Genomic DNA, 7,055 nt, shown 5'->3' with positions numbered 1-7,055 from the left:
TTCGGTCCTTGTGCTTAGCACTTTCTACTTTAATGTCGTCAACGTCTTTCTGTGTAAATTGCAGGCTGGTTTTAATGTCCTGTAGCTCTCGTGGCATTGCGTCCATTGTGGTGCTAGTAGGGTCCACAATGATTTTAACAAAACCCTTAAAATTGTCCTGTTGTTGTTGGGGTAACTCCATATACATTTGCTTTTGCTGGCTCAGCAACTCTTTGACTTGCGTGAGTGATACATAGTCCTCATCTTGTCTCCCGTCGGTCTTGGATCCTTTTGGAGGCATTATTTCGCTTCTTTTTGCCTGTCGCTTCCTTAAGGCTCCTGCTCAGCAGTTGGAGGCCACTGCACTGTCTCTCTTTGCTTGCTATTAAAATGACAATAGATGAAGGAATAAGTTCAGCACTGATGTTTTTTGAATATCAAGAAGCTAACAACTTTTCTCTGCAAAATACAAGAGCTTATTAACAAAAAGAATTCAACCCTGCAATTAACATACTGAAAAGAACAAACTAAGATAGTAACACTCAACTAAACAAAGTAGAAGACAAAATACAAACAATTTAATGTGTTGTCCTTCAAGATGGCAGCTTAATCAATATATGTAGAAGGTAATGTTTTGCTGTTTTATGCGCTCTTTTAAGTCCATTTACTTTAAACCATTAACAGCATGACATTTTATGAACATGAGCAATTTGCTACTGCTGAGCGCTGCACAACTTTTTACTAGCATGAATAGAGGGAAGCTATTTCTTGGAATAGATGAGCATTGGCTACCTTTAGCCTCAATACCAATTTAAAAAAAACAGACATTTAGCATGTTTAAGACTATTTTATGTAGTTCAGCACAAAGAAAAAAAAGGAAGAACTGTTGTAAACTCTTCTTGCATACTGTCAGTCATGCACTGACGGTAAAATAAGAGGAGTGGTCTCATGCTGTCTCCCTGAAGATATCTTCATACACAGGGGATGATAAAGAGAACAACTGAAAGTGGATAATGGAATGCATTGTGGAATTAGTAGTTCTTATGCAAGTATATTTGATCCTGTAATTCAGTTCTTCATGGCTGAAGGTAAAACATTTGCATGCAACACAATTTCTGGACACAGCATGTTTGACACATACAACATGACAGATGCCATCAGCACTGGTCCTTCAGAAAGTGATTTCAATTCTTATTACTCAGTTACTTTCAAACCTTATCTTGTATCATGTGTTACCTAATCTGTTAGAATATGAGTTACTAAAACGGATAATATAATTTTATATAGAACATTGCATTGGTTAGTGCGTCATCAAGATGCTAAGTAAGTGCAATCAAAATTTTTATATAGGTAGCAGTAAAAGACTAAAACAGAAGTCTTGTGACAAGAATAAGGATTTCCCAAAAATATATTCTTCCCTGAAGATAAAAGTGAACAAAGTCTCCTCAGAGTGTAAAGAATATAATTTAGATAATGTACATTTTCTACAAAGTGATAGAGCAACTTTTATCTTCTACAAAAATAAAACAAAAATGTTGTGATGTATTAAAATTCTTATCTTTACTTAGATGTGTGTCATTTAAATCAAACAAAATTAGCTCCTGTTGTTTGAGTTCAATTCTATTAGCTTCAATTAAATGGTTACTATAAAGTTTGAAAGGAAAAAGTAGAACTTATGTTTTTTTGTTTAATGTTTATTATTTATTGTTTATTCTTAATTAATGAAGTTACATCATTAACCAGTTGATTGAATCAGTTTCCAGGGTTACAAATAAAATGACATATAATTTGAACTGCAACAGACTAGCGACCTGTCCAGGGCGACCCCGCCTCTCGCCCGGAATATTAGCTGGAGAGGCACCAGCACCTCCTGACCACACTGAGGGACAAGGGTGTAAGAAAATGGATGGATGGATATAATTTGAATAAGTTAAGAATCAAACAAAATCAATATTTATGTCCTGTGAACATCACCATCTGAATTTAGTGTTGTTGGAACTACAAGGAAAAGTTTTTAGTTTCAAGGGCAATATTTAATTTGGTGCAACTTTAACATATGAATGGAAGAACTTCTGGTTGGTCAGACTTTGAGTAATTATGATTGGCTGCTTTATCAAAGGCACAATAGATATACTTGTGGGATATATCTCTCGACTAAGTGAGCTAAATGAAGCTTAGAAGAGGGAAGATTCTGCTGTCAGCAAGCAGAAAGGTTGTGCCCGCCCCAATTCTAATTTAAATGCACCTTAAAAACATCTTTATTCATAACATTTCACATGAATACAGACACATGAAACACCATGGGGGAACAGACTATGCCTATTTGGTCTTTTTTAGTCTTGTATGACCAGAGGACTTGTGTGTCGGGTGTAATTTTGTGATGTGACAAGGCAAACTACAAGACATCACACAGCAAATTCAAAAGTGCTAGATTTCCAGTTTAAGTGTTGTCTGTTAAAAATACAGTGTTAATTCAACAACGCGAGTTAGTTTCCCTGACACTCACTAAAGAGTTCCAAAGAGTTAAACAAAAAGCAATCCAGTCCAGTGTTTATTTCTAAATTAACAGCAACAGTAACTCAGTCTGGTTTTGATTTAGAAATCAACATCAGACAGTTCCTCCCACAATTGTAACATATTTGTGACATCACATCAGGGAAGGAGCAACAGATAGGGTAAGGGTTGCAGCAGGACATATATATGACTTATGACTTGCTTTATCAAGTCATAAGTACATGCCAGAATCAAACCATCTGTTACCACCCACGACCTTTGTTGGAAATTGGAAATGTTTTGTTTTGGAACCTAGAAGGCAACGGCATTTAATAATGTGGGATTACCAACATTACAGATTTATATTCAGAAAGTCAACAAATACAGAAATAGATGAGACTTTATTATCTATTAGAATACAAGGGAACATGTTTAGCTCTCAGGAATTCTTGCAAACATTGAAGTGCTAAAACATTACTAGATTAGCAAATGCACTTTATAGATATTTGCAGTTTACAATATGTGCCTCGTCTGTAGATAGAGAATAAGGTAACCATTATTTCACCAGGTTATACAGGTATGCAAGTAGATTATTTGCCTCCACTTATTATTTACATGCAAACATAAATAATGTGAGGAATCAGGAGCAAACTTACAAAATTCCTATTGATACTGATATATTTTTATACGCTATTAGAATTATTGAGCACTAAATGGATTTAACAGCTAAAAATGTTGGCCTAATTTCGATCCACACCCAAACACATCTTAAGGTCCTTGTAAAAATACAACCTGTTTTCAAAAGAATATTTGGCTTTGCAGAAACCCAGAAATAGTATTCAAATGAGATGCATTTCTTCAATCTTAACGAAAGTTCATAAAATAGTACAAATATTATGGGCACGCTCTGTAATGGAAGTGGATCACTCAGGTTTTGAAGTTTGGTTAGGCTTATTTTTTTTAATATATCTGAAGTTTCTTGGGAGTATGTGCCAAGCATCCATTCCAGGCATGTGATGTTTCCAGTCCGGTTGAAGAGGAGGATTATTTAAAGCCATCAACTGACCCAACCAGTTGCATTCAGATAGTAAATCTTCCATCAAGTCTTCAGGTTTTACATCTTTGTATGTCTGGTCAGAAATCTATGAATGAGAAAACATTTACCTTTGTGTTTAAGTTGAGCAAAAATAGATCATCAGTAAATGCTTTCCAACAGAAAAATACAAAGTTTGGAAATCTAGTATAATTTAACATTAAATAGTATAATTGCTGCAATTATAACATTTAATAATGTTTCTTAACAAACCTTTGAAACATGACCCTCTATTCTACTGTAGTAGAGAGCTTGCTGGAGATCCTGAATGGCAGACTGCTTGTGCTGTCTCACCTGAAATAAGAAATGCTTTTACAGCGGAAACTTTTATAACCCAACAGTTTTCACGCATTTTACCTTTTGAGGATCTTCATTGCTGCATTTTCCTAGACCAATAAAAGAATCAATCTGGTCACTCAGTGTTGTCACTTCTTTATGTGCCTTTGTAAAAGCTTCCTGCAACAGAATTTAATTTAAATAGTTGAAATAATAAAGCTCTAAAAATATTCAGAGGTTAGCAGTTATCAAATTGTTTTTTGTTAATATCAAGACATCCAACTGTCAAAGGCAAATTTAAAGAAACATAAAATCTGGCAAAGCTTTATCAACTCATTTGTCATTTATCATATTTTGCAAATAAGTATTTAATTTTCCCTAACAGGTTTTAAATTGTGACCACAACTTTGTCAGTGTAGATTTGAGGTGCAGCAGGGAAAAACTGAACCCTGTTAGGGATCAGTTGTGCAAAAGTATTTTTAAAAATAGGTGATTTCAAAGGATGCTTGCTGTGGATCATATTTTATCGACAGTGTTTTTGATAAAAAATTAACAAAACTTCCTTGCATCGGTTACAGGTGGTTCAAAATTTTTGCTCTAAGGTCTTCCTAATATACCGCGTCACCCTGCTAATTTTCCAGCTTCACTGGCTGCACAATTATTCCAAAGTTCACTTTGAAACTCTGGTTTTGGGCTTTAGGGCGCTATATTAACAAGGGCCAGTATATGTCAATGACCTTCCCGTCTTCAGCCTCAGCCTAGGTTATGCCGCTTACAGTCTACAAATAAAAGGAGACAGATAATTTGTTCCCAGACACTGGATCTCTCTCCCTCAAGCCTAAAAACTGTGGGCTTATTTATCGCTTTCACAAAGCAGCTCCAAACCATTTTTTTAAACTGGTATTTGTGTCCAGAGCATTAATTTAGTTGCTTTGGAATACTTATCCTGATTTTCTTGTTCTATTTTTACCCCCACAACTTGATATTTCCCTGATTCAGTTTTATTTTCTGAATTTATTACTATCATTTTTATATATATTTTATGTACTTAAACTAGTTTGAAGCATTTTCCGTTATTTTTGTCTGTAAAAATGGCCACATAAATAAAATGTTTTTACAATTTAATTTAGCTTACCCTATAACTGAAGGATGTCAACAAATGTTTTATTTCCGTATTATGTATTCATTCAATCTGTACACATATGTCTGCTATAAATCATCACCAGGACTTTGAATTAGTATGTTTTTATTGTTCACAATCAACCATTCAATACTGTACCTTTATGCTTTCTTTGACAACCTCTGATGTTTTTTTGTTCGACTTCAGGAGCCTTTTAATTTTAGGCCAACGGCACCTCAGATCATCATACAACTCTTTGAGTCTGGTTTGAGAAACTGGATTGTTCAGACTCTCAGTTTTTCCTGTCTTTATTGAAAGAGCAACCTCATTTGCTACTCTGTACAAACAAAGACAAATTATTAAACATTTAGGTAAGCAAACACTTCTATATTTCATTATTCTTGCTTAATTCTTAGAAATGTCAATACTTGTCTTTTAAGGATTCCAAATCCTTTTCTTGCTTCTCTATTATTTTCCTGTGGATTAAAATAAGATGTATGTTAATAAAATTAATCACACATTGATTGACAGTAATTGAATCCAAGTCAATAACAAGAACAAAAGAGCAATATTATGTAAAACTTAAAAAGTTGCTTTTAGAAACTCTCCTCTTGCACGAATGAGAATATAGGAAACTGAAGCACAGGAGTTGATGGAGGGACAACACAAGAACACAAGAAAAAAACTAAAACTAGATGCAAAAACTATGTGATGTGTAAGTGGCATATATACATGTACAAGAGGTAATCAAGAGAACAAGAAACAACTGTGACTAACTCCTAAAGGAATGAATACAGATTCGACCTGTTTGTGTTGCTTTAATACTCCAATAACCGGTTGCTTTTGTCACAACAAAAGCAACCGGTTATTGGAGTATTATCACATTAATAATACTCCAATAAATAAACTGATCTGACTTGTTTCAGCTGAAACATCAGTGTATCCGTATTTTCATGTGTAGAGATCATCAAAATGGTGAATAAGTTCTAAATTCAGTGCTAAAGAAAACTTGATGTCTGACTAGTTTGATCCAATACTTCTTTTACAGCTCACAAAAAGTACAAAGCTTAGAAAGAAACCAAAATTATTCTTTGATTTTTAAAATAATACAAATGGAGATAGATTATAATAAGTTAACCATGGAGAAAATGGGGACAGAAATACTGAAAATCTAGGAAAATACTTACCTCAAATGTTTGTTCTCATTTTTTAGAGAAGCAATTTCTCCGTCCCGTCTGTGGTAAGATTTTAAACACATTATATGTTAATTATTATATGTTGATCAGGTTGTTATTTTTCAACTTTTAGCATGCACACCAGTAAATGCCAATCTAAGCTGAACCATAGAAACAAAACCCTACCTTTTCTAAATTACGAGTTTAACTTGTAAGCAAATACAACAGCTGTTCTGGTCTGCTTCTAAAATAATTTTTGCATTTTCCACTTTGCCATCATTTATTGGCAGTGATGAAGCCAGAAGCCAAAAGTATTTTCTTGTTATTCAATACATTTTAAGAAGGATAGTCACAGCCCAATGTATTCACTAACTGAATAACTTTCATAAAAGTGGCTATGGTAGGATGTTGCTTCAGACACATGGAACAATGTCCTTAAGACAGATGAAACCAAATGTATTCTTTTCCATAAAAAATAATACCATGTTAAAAAAACAAGAAAATCATTCAGGCTTCCAGCGTTGTTGCAATACTTAGACTGACACCACACCATCTTTGTTCACCGAATTAGAACATTGTGCAATTAATTTTGTGTCTGTAAAAAAAGACACAATATATATATATATATACTGACTATATATTTATAGTCAGTAAAAAAAAACATATTAGGCCTGTTAAAGGTCCGCAAACATTATTATGTTATGATATGATTAAATACAGATGAACTAACCATTATTATGTCCACAAATTAATTAATCAATTTGTTATGATTGATTTTTAGAGTTCATTTGTTTGTTTTTTCTTTGAGTAGCAACAAATGCTTACTTTGTATCAGAAGGCTTCTTGAAAGCATTCCTGTGTAAAATAAAAAAACAGGTCAAAAATAAATAAATTAATTTAAATAAATAAATAAATAAAA

The sequence above is a fragment of the Poecilia formosa genome, unplaced genomic scaffold, assembly GCF_000485575.1.
Source record: "Poecilia formosa unplaced genomic scaffold, Poecilia_formosa-5.1.2 Scaffold970, whole genome shotgun sequence".
In the NCBI taxonomy this organism is placed as follows: Eukaryota; Metazoa; Chordata; class Actinopteri; order Cyprinodontiformes; family Poeciliidae; genus Poecilia; species Poecilia formosa.
This window is presented reverse-complemented; position numbering follows the sequence as displayed.